Genomic DNA, 13,175 nt, shown 5'->3' with positions numbered 1-13,175 from the left:
AATCTCTAGGTCCATCCATGGTGCTGCAAATGGCATTGTTTCATTCTTTTTAATGGCTGAGTAATATTCCACTGTATACGTGTACCACATCTTCTTTATCCATTCATCTGTCAATAGACATTTAGGTTGCTTCCATGTTGTGGCTACCGTAAACAGTGCTACAGTGAACACTGGGATGCACGTATCCTTTAGAACTGTGTTTTTTTCTCGATATATGCCCAGGAGTGGGATTGCTGGATCAGATGATAGCTCTATTTTTAGTTTTTTAAGGAACCTCCATACTGTTCTCCATAGTGCTTGTACCAGTTTACATTCCTACCAACAGTGCATGAGGGTTCCCTTTTCTCCACACCCTCTCCAGCATTTATTGTTTGTAGACTTTTTGATGATGGCCATTCTGAATGGTGTGAGGTGATACCTCATTGTAGTTTTGATTTGCATTTCTCTAATAATTAGTGATGTTGAGCATCTTTTCATGTACCTCTTGGCCATCTGTATGTCTTCTTTGCAGAAATGCCTATTTAGGTCTTCTAATTGCAGTTTTTTTAAATTTAATTTAATTTAATTTTTATACAGCAGGTTCTTATTAGTTATCCATTTTATACATATTACTGTATACATGTCAATCCCAATCTCCCAATCCATCACACCACACCACCCCCTGCCACTTTCCCCCCTTGGTGTCCGTATGTTTCTTCTCTACATCTGTGTCTCAATTTCTGCCCTGCAAACCGGTTCATCTGTACCATTTTTCTAGGTTACACATATATGCATTAATATATGATATTTGTTTTTCTCTTTCTGACTTCCTTCACTCTGTATGACAGTCTTTAGATCCATCCACGTCTCTACAAATGACCCAATTTCATTCCTTTTTATGGCTGAGTAATATTCCATTCTATATATGTACCACAACTACTTTATCCATTCATTTGTTGATGGGCATTAAGGTTGCTTCCATGCCCTGGCTATTGTAAATAGTGCTGCAATCAACATTGGGGTGCATATGTCTTTTTGAATTATGGTTTTCTCTGGGTATATGCCCAGTAGTGGGATTGCTGGGTCATACAGTAATTCTATTTTTAGGTTTTTAAGGAACCTCCAAAGTGTTCTCCATAGTGGCTGTATCCATTTACATTCCCACCAACAGTGCAAGAGGGTTCCCTTTTCTCCACACCCTCTCCAGCATTTGTTGTTTGTAGATTTTCTGATGATGCCCATTCTAACTGGTGTGAGGTGATACCTCATTGTAGTTTTGATTTGCATTTCTCTAATAATTAGTGATGTTGAGCAGCTTTTCATGTGCTTCTTGGACATCTGTATGTCTTCTTTGGAGAAATGTCTATTTAGGTCTTCTGCCCATTTTTGGATTGGGTTGTTTGTTTCTTTAATATTGAGCTGCATGAGCTGTTTATATATTTCGGAGATTAATCCTTTGTCCATTGCTTCATTTGCAAATATTTTCTCCCATTCTGAGGGTTGTCTTTTCATCTTGTTTATGGTTTCCTTTGCTGTGCAAAAGCTTTGAACTTTCATTAGGTCCCATTTGTTTATTTTTGTTTTTATTTCCATTACTCTAGGAGGTGGATCAAAAAAGATCTTGCTGTGACTTATATCAAAGAGTGTTCTTTCTATGTTTTCCTCTAAGAGTTTTATAGTGTCCAGTCTTATATTTAGGTCTCGAATCCATTTTCAGTTTATTTTTGTGTATGGTGTTAGGGAGTGTTCTAATTTCATTCTTCTACATGTAGCTGTCCAGTTTTCCCAGCAGCACTTATTGAAGAGACTGTCTTTTCTCCACTGTATATCCTTGCCTCCTTTGTCATAGATTAGTTGACCATAGGTGTGTGGGATTATCTCTGGGCTTTCTATCTTGTTCCATTGATCTATGTTTCTGTTTTTGTGCCAGTACCATATTGTCTTGATGACTGTAGCTTTGTAGTATAGTATGAAGTCAGGGAGTCTGATTCCTCCAGCTCCATTTTTTTCCCTCAAGACTGCTTTGGCTATTCGGGGTCTTTTGTGTCTCCATACAAATTTTAAGATGATTTGTTCTAGTTCTGTAAAAATTGCCATTGGTAATTTGATAGGGATTGCATTGAATCTGTAGATTGCTTTGGGTAGTAGAGTCATTTTCACAGTATTGATTCTTCCAATCCAAGAACATGGTATAATGCTCCATCTGTTGGTATCATCTTTAATTTCTTTCATCAGTGTCTTATAGTATTCTGCATGCAGGTCTTTTGTCTCCCTAGGTAGGTTTATTCCTAGGTATTTTATTCTTTTTGTTGCAATGGTAAATGGAAGTGTTTCCTTAATTTCTCTTTCAGATTTTTCATCATTATTGTATAGGAATGCAAGAGATTTCTGTGCATTAATTTTGTATCCTGCAACTTTACCAAATTCATTGATTAGCTCTAGTAGTTTTCTGGTGGCATGTTTAGGATTCTCTGTGTATAGTATCATGTCATCTGCAAACAGTGACAGTTTTACTTCTTCTTTTCCAATTTGTATTCCTTTCATTTCTTTTTCTTCTCTGATTGCTGTGGCCCGGACTTCCAAAACTATGTTGAATAATACTGGTGAAAGTGGACATCCTTGTCTTGTTCCTGATCTTAGAGGAAATGCTTTCAGTTTTTCACCATTGAGAATGATGTTTGCTGTGGGTTTGTCGTATATGGCCTTTATGATGTTGAGGTAGGTTCCCTCTATGCCCACTTTCTGGAGAGTTTTTATCATAAATGGGTGTTGAATTTTGTCAAAAGCTTTTTCTGCATCTATTGAGATGATCATATGGTTTTTATTCTTCAGTTTGTTAATATGGTGTATCACATTGGTTGATTTGCATATGTTGAAGAATCCTTGCATCCCTGGGATAAATCCCACTTGATCATGGTGTATGATCCTTTTAATGTGTTGTTGGATTCTGTTTGCTAGTATTTTGTTGAGGATTTTTGCATCTATATTCATCAGTGATATTGGTCTGTAATTTTCTTTTTTTGTAGTATCTTTGTCTGGTTTTGGTATCAGGGTGATGGTCGCCTCATGGAATGAGTTTGAGAGTGTTCCTTCCTCTGCAATTTTTGGGAAGAGTTTGAGAAGGATGGGTGTTAGTTCTTCTCTAAAGGTTTGATAGAATTCACCTCTGAAGCCATCTGGTCCTGGACTTCTGTTTGTTGGAAGATTTTTAATCACAGTTTCAATTTCATTACTTGGGATTGGTCTGTTCTATTTTCTATTTTTTCCTGGTTCAGTCTTGGAAGGTTATACCTTTCTAAGAATTTGTCCATTTCTTCCAGGTTGTCCATTTTGTTGGCATAGAGTTGTTTGTAGTAGTCTCTTAGGATGCTTTGTATTTCTGTGGTGTCTGTTGTAACTTCTCCTTTTTCATTTCTAATTTTACCGATTTGAGTCCTCTCCCTCTTTTTCTTGATGAGTCTGGCTAATGGTTTATCAATTTTGTTTATCTCCTCAAAGAACCAGCTTTTAGTTTTATTGATCTTTGCTATTGTTTTCTTTGTTTCTATTTCATTTATTTCTGCTCTGATCTTTATGATTTCTTTCCTTCTGCTAACTTTGGGTTTTGTTTGTTCTTCTTTCTTTAGTTCCTTTAGGTATAAGGTTAGATTGTTTATTTGAGATTTTTCTTGTTTCTTGAGATAGGCTTGTATAGCTATAAACTTCCCTCTTAGAACTGCTTTTGCTGCATCCCATAGGTTTTAGATCATCGTGTTTTCATTGTCATTTGTCTCTAGGTATTTTTTGATTTCCTCTTTGATTTCTTCAGTGTTCTCTTGGTTATTTAGTAACCTACTGTTTAGCCTCCATGTGTTTGTGTTTTTTACGTTTTTTTCCCTGTAATTCATTTCTAATCTCATAGCGTTGTGGTCAGAAAAGATGCTTGATATGATTTCAATTTTCTTAAATTTACTGAGGCTTGATTTGTGGCCCAAGATGTGATCTATCCTGGAGAATGTTCTGTGCTCACTTGAGAAGAAAGTGTAATCTGCTGTTTTTGGATGTAATGTCCTATAAATATCAATTAAATCTATCTGGTCTATTATGTCATTTAAAGCTTGTGTTTCCTTATTAATTTTCTGTTTGGATGATCTGTCCATTGGTGTAAGTGAGGTTTTAAAGTCCTCCACTATTATTGGGTCACTGTTGATTTCCTCTTTTATAGCTGTTAGCAGTTGCCTTATGTATTGAGGTGCTCCTATGTTGGGTGCATATATATTTATAATTGTTATATCTTCTTCTTGGATTGATCCCTTGGTCATTATGTAGTGTCCTTCCTTGTCTCTTGTAACATTCTTTATTTTAAAGTCTATTTTATCTGATATGAGTATTGCTACTCCAGCTTTTTTTTGCTTTCCATTTGCATGGAATATCTTTTTCCATCCCCTCACTTTCAGTCTGTATGTGTCCCTAGGTCTGAAGTGTGTCTCTTGTAGACAGCATATATATGGGTCTTGTTTTTGTATCCATTCAGCAAGCCTGTGTCTTTTGGTTGGAGCATTTAATCCATTCACGTTTAAGGTAATTTTCAATATGTATGTTCCTATGACCATTTTCTTAATTGTTTTGGGTTTGTTTTTGTAGGTCCTTTTCTTCTCTTGTGTTTCCCACTTAGAGAAGTTCCTTTAGCATTTGTTGTAGAGCTGGTTTGGTGGTGCTGAATTCTCTTAGCTTTTGCTTGTCTGTAAAGATTTTGATTTCTCCACTGAATCTGAATGAGATCCTTGCCGGGTAGAGTAATCTTGGTTGTAGTTTCTTCCCTTTCATCACTTTAAGTATATCATGCCACTCCCTTCTGGCTTGTAGAGTTTCTGCTGAGAAATCAGCTGTTAACCTTATGGGAGTTCCCTTGTATGTTATTTGTCATTTTTCCCTTGCTGCTTTCAATAATTTTTCTTTGTCTTTAATTTTTGCCAATTTGATTACTATGTGTCTCGGCGTGTTTCTCCTTGGGTTTATCCTGTATGGGACTCGCTGTGCTTCCTGGAGTTGGGTGGCTATTTCCTTTCCCATGTTAGGGAAGTTTTCGAGTATAATCTCTTCAAATATTTTCTCTGCTCCTTTCTCTCTCTCTTCTCCTTCTGAGACCCCTATAATGTGAACGTTGTTGCGTTTAATGTTGTCCCAGAAGTCTCTTAGGCTGTCTACATTTCTTTTCATTCCTTTTTTATTCTGTTTCACAGTAGTGAATTCCACCATTTTGTCTTCCAGGTCACTTATCCGTTCTTCTGCCCCAGTTATTCTACTATTGATTACTTCTAGTGTATTTTGCATTTCAGTTATTGTATTGTTCATCTCTGTTTGTTTGTTCTTTAATTCTTCTATGTCTTTGTTAAACATTTCTTGCGTCTTCTCGATCTTTGCCTCCATTCTTTTTCTGAGGTCCTGGATCGTCTTCACTATCATTTTTCTGAATTGTTTTTCTGGAAGGTTGCCTATCTCCACTTAATTTAGTTGTTTTTCTGGGGTTTTATCTTGTTCCTTCATGTGGTACATAGCCCTCTGCCTTTTCATCTTGTCTATCTTTCTGTGAATGTGGTTTTTGTTCCACAGGCTGCAGGATTGTAGTTCTTCTTGCTTCTGCTGTCTGCCCTCTGGTGGATGAGGCTATCTAAGAGGCTTGTGCAAGTTTCCTGATGGGAGGGACTGATGGTGTGTAGAGCTGGCTGTTGCTCTGGTGGGCAGAGCTCAGTAAAACTTTAATCCGCTTTTCTGCTGATGGTTAGGTCTGGGTTCCCTCCCTGTTGATTGTTTGGCCTTAGGCGACCCAACACTGCAGCCTACCTGGGCTCTTTGGTGGGGCTAATGGCAGACTCTGGGAGGGCTCACGCCAAGGAGTACTTCCCAGAACTTCTGCTGCCAGTGTCCTTGTCCTCATGGTGAGACGCAGACACCACTCGCCTCTGCAGGAGACCCTCCAACACTAGCAGGTAGGTCTGGTTCAGTCTTCTATGGGGTCACCGCTCCTTCCCCTGGGTCCCAGTGCGCACACTATTTTGTGTGTGCCTTCCAAGAGTGGAGTGTCTGCTTCCCCCCATCCTGTCGAAGTCCTGTAATGAAATCCCATTAGCCTTCAAAGTCTGTTTCTCTAGGAATTCCTCCTCCTGTTACCGGAACTCCAGGGTCGGAAGCCTGGTGTGGGGCTCATAACCTGCAGTCCAGTGGGTGGACTTCTGTGGTATAAGTGTTCTCCAGTTTGTGAGTCACCCACCTAGCAGTTATGGGATTTGGTTTTATTGTGATTGCACCCCTCCTACCGTCTCACTGTGGCTTCTCCTTTGTGTTTGGATGTGGGGTATCTTTTTTGGTGAGTTCCAATGTCTTCCTGTCAATGATTGTTCAGCAGTTAGTTGTGGTTCCGGTGCTCTCGCAAGAGAGAGTGAGAGCATGTCCTTCTACTCTGCCATCTTGAACCAATCTCTCCTGCAGTTCTTCTTAATTCTTTCTCCCATGTACTACTGTTCCTCTAGCACCCTTGTGAGGAACAGAAATGTCTTCCTTCTGTTTATTTGCCTTGTAAGATGTAGTGGAAGTAACAGAAGCTTGCACCTCCACAAATGAGGATATTCAATATTTGTCAAGCTCTCACCATTCTTATTATTCTCTAAAGATTCAGTATGTATTAACTCAGTTATTTCTTGCAACCACCATGTAAGGTATCATCCCTGTGTTAGCAGATAAGGAAATTGAGGTATGGAGATGCTAAGGAATTTGTCTGTGGTAGAGCTGGGATTCGAACCCAGGCAGTGTGACTCCACAGTGTATTCTCTTAACCACTGTGCACACTGCTTTCCACTAGCGTCAGAAGAAACAAGGGTTTCCAGGGTCTTCCTTAGTGCTCAAGAGAAGGGGGATCCAGTCAGCAGACTGGGATCAATAAGGGAAGCAAGGAAACCTGCCTGGTAATTCTTGAAGAAGATCAATTACAGTCACTCCCTCTCCTTTCCTTCCTTCCTTCCTTCTTCCCTTCTGTCTTCATTGATCCAAGTTTGGGAGAAAATATTTGTCTTATGCAGATGTATGAATTAGTTGCTTTAGGTTCTGATTTATAAAAGTTGGTGTCCCTGCCTGGGTATCAGAATGGTGCTTGAAATCTCACCATTAGAGATTAACTGTATATGCTCAGGCATGACTGTCTCCCTAAAGTTCTCTTCTGTAATGTCAGTACACCCCCACTTCCAGGAATGTTGCATAAGGTGGCATTGGCATTTAGGGTCGATGTTCTGTGAAACTACATATGGCTTGCAGAAGACGTTGGTGGTTGATAGTCAGAAGAGACAAAAAGATGTAGAAAGGGAAACAGGCTTTGCTTTCTTTACAATTTTGTCTAGGGCTGTACCTAACTAGGGGAACCATGAATGGGATACATGTGATCCAAGAAGGCCAGAGAAATGAAATATTAATACTAGAGATTATATTTCAATTATTGAGACACTTTGCATGTGATAGCAGAATTCTCTTTTAATTTTTGGTTTATTAGCTAATGCTAATTTTTATGCTTTTTAAACTCTTGTATAGGATACGGAGAAATTTTTTTTAAAGTGTCCCAGATCAGCTAGTTTTGAATTCTAGTTTCCCAAACAGCTTTTTGAAAAAGGCTACCCTTCAAATCCATTGCTCCACGAGCAACTCAAAGGCTTCCCTTCTTTAGGGGACTCTGCCCAGGTCCCTTCAGTGATGTTTGAATTAGAGTCTTTCTCTCATTCAAAGACCCAACTCAAGTTATAAGATAGTAGCTTTCATTATCTTAGCTTATACTTATTAAGCCATCCATCACCATGACAAATAATTTTATTATGAATAATATAATAGATGTCATGAAAATGAACTTGCTGTAATTCTGATAAAAATCTATATTTTCTAATATTATAAGAGAAAATGCTAGAGATACAAGCTACCCTGTGTTAAAAGTTGTGAATTAATTTTTAATGGATTAAGAGTTCTCATCTATGATTTTATGAGACTCTACACAAAAATAATTAATTTAGAAGTGTATTGATTTTTTCAGATATTTCTTAAATATGTTATTAAAAATAAAGTTTAGCTGAACAGTTTGTCCTAGAACATTAAATTATTTAATGTAGTGGTAAAAATTTTAAAAGCCAAGGAGTATCTTAAAAACAGAAATTTGTACAAAACCTTTATTTCACCTAATGAAAGTACACCTAGGAAGTTAATGGAAACATGGATAATTATAATTACATTAAATGCTGGCGGATCTGTTCCAAAAGGATTCTATAGCATTAGAAGTTGATGATAATCATTTTCCTGAAGTTTGTGATTATTCACTGAAATTCACATGCTTGGGAAGAGAACAATAAAATGTACCATATATTTTCCTTGTAACTTTGAACCTTTTCCTATAGTGTTAGTGAGAGTAGATGTTAATGTCTCAAGGTGAGGGTAGAATTCTCCATCTTGTTAGTAATTATACTTGACTTCTTGTGATCCAAGATGAGAATGTTAGAAACAAAATTATGCATAATGCAAAGATACTGACTGCAGTCACAAAAGCTCTTCCTAAAAGTTTTGCCCTAGGCAAAAACATATTTTTTTAAAAAAATCAGCTTTTATAAAATCACTCAAATGTAGCCTGCTTGACTCCATTAAAAATAACTGGAATAGCCTAAGACAATCCATATTTGGGAACTCAGATGTGTTTTATATGTGACTAGATCTGAAATTAAGAGCAATCATCTTCTTGAAACTCTGATATTTAAAAGAATAGAAGGAGGTTTAGTTCATAGAATCTTTAAACTATCTATCTTCTTTTATTATCCTTAGCTCTAAAACTTTATATTGAATATGATTCCTCTGTCTACCGTTTAGAAGGCATAGGATACAATGAAACAATTAACAGATACTAGTGCTTCTCCAAGGGTGGTCAGTATAACTCTAGCATCAGATACAGGGGAGGCTTACCCACATAAAGAATATTTGGCCCTTTTCCCAACTTACTGAATCAGAAATTCTACAGATAGGTTCTGAGGATCTGCATTTTAACACACCCTCCACAGTTTGAGAATCTGCAAAGTGCTCCTCTGGAATTGTTGGGGACTAATTTTCCTGTATTACCACGTAGCGTTTCTTATGGTTTCTTTCCGTGGGTGATGAAACCCTTACCATGAGTGCCTGAAACTCCTCTCTCTTCCCACCCTGCTCTGTCAAATGTAGACAAATCATAAAGAGCAAAGAAAAAGAAACTATGATTCTATCGTGAGTGATTGAGGTTGCCTGGGACCAGTATGGAAATTTGGAAAAAAGAGGGATACTTGCCCATATGTTTACATGGATGAGGAGAATACATGTTGTGGTGCCAAGCAATAGATACTTAGCTGATAGAGAACAATATATGCTGCTGTACGAAGAAATGTGTACAATGAGCCAGGACTGAAATATCAGATATCCCAACAGGCCACACTATTCAGTTGTCTAAGACAAAAGAAGTGCTTAAATAAAAGTTATGGAAGATCCAGAGATCAGGAAATTCCTGAGTATATTCCTATTACAGCACTCATCAGAGGATGTGTGACTCTGTGTGTGTGTGTGTGTGTGTGTGTGTGTGTGTCTGTGTGTGTACTGGCTTCTTCCCCATGATGGGAGCTCGTTGAGCCTTTGAGGCCCTAGGCAGACTGACAGTGATCCGTGAACAGCCATCTCAGCTGGTAGCACTGCCTGTCCCACAGCCACGGACTCCACAACTCTTCTCTCTCTGACAGCTTACAACCTACCTCCCTCATCAGCAAGTCCTGTCAGCTGTGTTTTCAGAATGTGTGCTAATTCCCACTAGTCTCAGCACCTCCACTCCCACTCGCCTGTTCCAGCCATAATCCTCTCTCCCCTGGATTCATGGAAGAGCCTATTACCCAATCTCTGATGCCTCTCTTGCATCCCCATAATCAATTCTCCACCAAGCAGCCCAAATCTTCTTTTTAAAGATAAACCAGATCCCTCTCCTCTCTTGCTCAAAATCTTCCCATGGTTTTTCTCACACTTGGAATAAAATCCAAAGTTTTCCCCGTGGTCCACGAGGCCCCCCACAGGATCTGCTTTCTTCCCCAACTTCATCTCCCACCACTCCGCTGATGTTGAACCACTCTCACTCTGGCAACACCACCCTTGCTCCCCTTCCTTTTATTTCTGGAACATACCAAGGTTTTTCTCACCTGAGGACGGTTTCTGCTGCTGTTCACTGGACCTAGAATGTGCTTCCCTGATCACCCTCTAGCTCGTTCTTGCCTCACTTAGGTCTCCGCTCAAATTTCACCTGCCAGAGAAACTTTTCTTACTACAGCTTCAAAATAGCTTCCTTCCCCTCCCTGCCCCCGGGCAATCTCTAGTCCTTACCAGACCTATTTTTTGTGTTTGTAGTATCACTTTCTGAAATTACATTGTACACATATTCTATATGTATATATATATTACTGCTTACGTCCTCCACCAGAAGGCAAGCCCTCTGGCTGAGTGGGAACTTGGTTCTGTTGACCACTGAAACTCCATGCTAGAGCAAGGTCTGGCATGGCTTAATAATCAGTCAGACTTCATTGAAGGTCTGCATCCCCAAAGCTGTCACATAATCTGAGGTGTGTGTACCTGGCTGAATGTCTAAATGAGTGACTATTAGAAGCTTTGCGTTTCTGGTTGCAAATATTTCCCTGGAGCAGAATGTGCTTCTTGCAGATGAGTGCCCTTACGTGGTCCTCCCCTCTGCCTCCTTGATCATATTCTCCCATTGGAACACATTTATTTTCTCTTATTTGGAAGAAGGAAGTCAAGGAGAAGGCTAGTTCTCATTAACTGAAAAGGAATTTGGGGCTTATTTCATCCTGTAGGATAATCTGTTGCCGCCCAACAGAAGGATATAGGGTGACATTCAAGTTATCATGAAACAAGTCAATTTCAGAGATAAGACAACAGAGACTTTATAATGGGCCTTTTCCATTTGTTTCTTTCTTATTCTATATCAATGAGAACCCAAATAGCCTATAAAAATCCACCTGTTATTGGTATTCTTCCCGGTACAATTTCAGATTCCTCCTCAAGATTCTCAGAGGATACCAGTTTAGGTTTTAGAGACTAACAGCCTCACTGTCACATTTCTAAACAGAAAGTCTTTATGGGACAAAAAAACCTTTAGAACATGGGTAATTAAAAAGCTGAGGAATCTTGGGCAGTACAGTGGTCTTATGGAAAAGTGTATTGCTATTAATACTTTAAGAAGTGTCTTGAGATTATCATCTGCTGTCATAGGGAGAGAAGTATGGCCTTTGAGAATCTTATCCAAAATATTTGGAAAATGACATTAACGGTGAATGCAAATAAAATCATAAGATTGCTTTATGTTGCAATTCTCCCTCATCCTTAGAATCAGTTTGAGGATCATTTCGCATTGGTAGACAACTGCTTCCCACATGTGAATTAAGGTTAAATTATACCAGTGATGTCATTGATGTGGAATAAAAAGTGTTGTGATTTTTAGTGATGGATATTTCACCACAGCTGTGGGCAATGTGTTCCATAAAGACTGGTATAAATCTCCCAGGAGCCATGTTAAAACCTTACCCTTGCAACTCTTTAGCAACATAATAATGATTAAAAATGGATGCGAAAGTCATTTACCCACAAGGTCAGTATTTTATGTATTTCCTAGTTAATAAGTAAGAAAAAAGGTTCTGATATTATTATACACATGATATATTAGGCTAACGTCCAGCCCATACTTTATTATTAAGCAAGTGTGCCAATTAAAATAAGAGGGTGATCAAATATAGTAAGAGTGACTGTCTGGTTTGAAATAAAAGTATAAGGACACGGTGCGTTTGAACTTTAAATATTTGAAGAAAAATAGCCTGGGTCAAAGGTAGAACTAGATTTTTTTTTTCTTTAAAATCTTTAAGACTGCCCGCTCTTATTTTGGTTGGATTAAAGCAGATCTTTCGCCTTCCCATAACCTGGGTCAGAGCCAGCCTGGGGGGGATGGCTGTGTGCCCAGCAGACCCACTCTGCGGGAACTGCCATGGTGGCCCTCTCCACAGGTGTCCTCCATGGAACACACTTCTCTCCTTGTGGGGTCTCAGTGATTCACCACTGAATTTTCATTGAAGAAAGAGAGTTTCTCAAAATGGGAAAAGGAAAACAACACCCCGCCACCAAAAACAGGCAGCTGTATTTAGCATAGAGAAAGTGAATTATTCCTTTTATGTGTTGTCCTTCACCTGTATGTCCAGATCGGATGTGACGTGACTCTGAGCAGATTGCAGCCTTTGCCCAAGACATCTCTCTGTCTGGGTCCTACTTGGCCACATTTTCAGAAGGACTATTTATTTGAGTCATTTCAAAAATAAAGACTCCTGGGTTGGGGTTGTCTGGGGGTGATGGTTATCCAGGTTGGTTGAAGGCTCAAGAGTGAATGTGAATAATGCGTTTGCCATCTGTGTTCTGAGCTCATGTATTCACGAGTTCGGAGAATGCACAAATTATTTCTAGATGATTTATTGCAATATCTCCTGAATCTAGCCAAGTGCCTAGCACCTGGCACATTTTATGTACTCAGAAGAATGTGTGTGTGTGTGTTGAAATGAATAAAAGGAAAATGAAGAAACTTAAAGTGGGAAAATGAAAATGATGCTAAGTATCAAGTCTAAAAAGTAGTATGTGGCCATTTTCAGGGAACTACCCAGAACTCTGACCTGGAAGAACGAGGCTCTTGAGCACAGGACAGATCAGTGTGGGTGTTCAGGACGAAGACATGAACTTTGCAGGGTAAGGATATTGGTTGCCTTTCTCAAAGGTCCTCATAGTGTGGGAACAAGGCTGGCCTGGCAGTTTCCGGAAACCGTTCATGACAGCACACACCCCCCAGCGGGCACATCTCCTGCTCTGGTAAGTCCCACCCAGGAATACTTGCCTCCCTGAACAGTGCCTTCTGTCCTTGTGGCATCCCCTCCTCCTGCTTTCCCCACCAGAGAGTACATAAATCTTAAGAGCACCATGGATGGGCCTCTAGGCCTGGAAGACGTAGAATGGTTTTCAAAGACACTTAATTTGCAATCAGGAAGTAGCTCAGACATCCAGCTATTTTGGCTTAATTAAGAAAAAAGATCTTTTGACAGCTACAAGTGGAAAGTTCTTGGGACAGGACAACCTTTAATAGCCCC

At 39.2% G+C, this 13,175-nt stretch overlaps 1 long non-coding RNA gene across 1 annotated transcript in view; it reads left to right on the top strand.

Moving 5' to 3' along the window:
* Positions 1–13,175, top strand: part of LOC309642027 — a 252,645-nt gene that overhangs the window by 5,525 nt on the left and 233,945 nt on the right. Inside the window, exon 4 of the long non-coding RNA XR_014252908.1 lies at positions 12,687–12,780. This is a non-coding gene — a long non-coding RNA (uncharacterized lncRNA). The remainder of the gene's footprint in view (positions 1–12,686; positions 12,781–13,175) is intronic.

This window comes from Balaenoptera physalus (genome assembly GCF_965194825.1).
Source record: "Balaenoptera physalus genome assembly, chromosome: 13".
Lineage (NCBI taxonomy): Eukaryota > Metazoa > Chordata > Mammalia > Artiodactyla > Balaenopteridae > Balaenoptera > Balaenoptera physalus.
The sequence above is the reverse complement of the archived record's forward strand: the minus strand, read 5'-3'. Positions and strand labels throughout refer to the sequence as shown.